Raw genomic sequence first — 2,127 nt, 5'->3', positions numbered from 1 at the left:
GGGGCTCCATGCAAGATCTCACCTCGTGGAGTTGCAATGATCATGAGAACAGTGAGGAATCAGTCCAGAACTACACGGGAGGATCTTGTCAATGATCTGAAGGTAGCTGGGACCATAGGCACCAAGAAAACAATCAGTAACACACTACGCCATGAAGGACTGACATCCTGCAGCGCCCCAAGGTCCCCCTGCTCAAGAAAGCACATGTACAGTTTGCCAATGAACATCTGAATGATTCAGAGGAGAACTGGGTGAAAGTGTTGTGGTCAGATGAGACCAACATCAAGCTCTTTGGCATCAATTCAACTTGCCTATGACCCCAAAAACACCATCCCCACCGTCACACATGGAGGTGGAACATTATGCTTTGGGGGTGTATTTCTGCTAAGGGGACAGGACAACTTCACCGCATCAAAGGGACGATGGACGGGGCCATGTACCGTCAAATCTTGGGGGAGATCCTCCTTCGCTCAGCCAGGGCATTGAAAATGGGTCGTGGATGGGTAATCTAGCAGGACAATGAGCCAAAACACACGGCCAAGGCAACAAAGGAATGGCTCAAGAAGAAGCACATTAAGGTCTTGGAGTGGCCTAGCCAGTCTCCAGACCTTAATCCCATAGAAAAGTCATGTTTTGCAGAGGGGTCAAATACTTATTTCACTCATTATGTCTCTCACTGTTCAAATAAACCTACCACTAAAATTATAGACTGATCATTTCTATGTCAGTGGGCAAACGTACAAAATCAGCAGAGGATCAAATAATTTTTTCCCCCACTGTAAGTATTAAAATATCTGCAAACGCATAAAATTTAACAACAAAAAGTTATGACAAACAAACACCATCCATCCATCGTCAACCGCTTATCCTGCGTAGAGGGGGGCTGGAGCCAATCCCAGCTGACATCGGGCAAAACCAGTCACACTCACACCACAATTTAGGGCATGTCTTTGGATGGTGGAAGGAAGCCGGAGCACCCGGAGAGAATATGCAGGTCGGGGCAACTGGGGTTTGAACCCACGACCCTCTCGCTGTGAGGCAACAGTGCTAACCGCCATTCCACCCCTGCAAACATACTTATTTATATACCTCTGTTGGCTTTCCAATGATTTTTTTTACATGAATTTCCCCCAAAATATCTTCAAAATTGGGCAAAACCAAAAATATGAGTAAAATGAGTAAAATTCTGACCTGACTGTGGCTCTGGTTTAAAGGTCAGCAAAACCATTAGGGATCATCCTCTGTTGATCATGATTATCCATTAGAAATTTCACGTGAATGTGCCCATTTGTTGTTGAGATATCATGTTCTGACACCAGCAGGGCGAGGATTCCTCCTATAATCAGTCCAGCAGTTCAGTTTTGAATTTATGCTGAAAATGAACAGACAATGCTTTATGTGTACTTGTTAAGTGTGAACGTTAAACATGCATTTAGTGTAATTGGAGCGTCTAGTCGGGTTTATCTTCATGAGCAGTATACATTGTATGTGCGTGTTGCTTAGGAAAGGTCTAGACAAGGGATTAACCAAACAGGATTATGTAGCATGACCAGGATGGCGGTTATTCAGTTAAAGTGAGCAGCTCTCCTGACCTATCCCAAAATCCAGCTGACCTGGGACCTGTGACTGATGTGGTGTGGGGGAGGGATTGCTGACATGGCATTTTGAAAGTTTGTGCAGAACTAGACTTACACTGCGAGACTAGTAGAGGCTAGTAATAGCCAAAACTGATCACTGCGACACTGATTGGGCTCTTGGAATAACTGATTGTTAGACTGATAGGATGTTTTACTTTTAATCATCAGCCAGCGGTGTTGTGCAGTGCAGAAATCAGTCATATGCTGAATGTTCCTCACTGGAACTAATTTCAGTCTCTACATGTGTCATAATAGTTTTATCTCATAGTTACTTCTGAAAGAAGATATATAATAAACGTCTTAGAAAGTAAAAGTTATCATAAGTAATATAACACTTGTGATTAATTTAATACACTTTGAGGTTTTGGTGCTACAGCCTTACTTGGTTTGGTATGTCCAGAGTTTATGTTGGCTAATGTTTGCAAAGATTTCGTAGGTCTTCTCTGCTTGTGCTACTGTTATGCTCTGTTTTAGCATTTACCATTATCCT

The sequence above is a fragment of the Micropterus dolomieu genome, linkage group LG22 (assembly GCF_021292245.1).
Source record: "Micropterus dolomieu isolate WLL.071019.BEF.003 ecotype Adirondacks linkage group LG22, ASM2129224v1, whole genome shotgun sequence".
Taxonomy (NCBI): domain Eukaryota; kingdom Metazoa; phylum Chordata; class Actinopteri; order Centrarchiformes; family Centrarchidae; genus Micropterus; species Micropterus dolomieu.
This window is presented reverse-complemented; position numbering follows the sequence as displayed.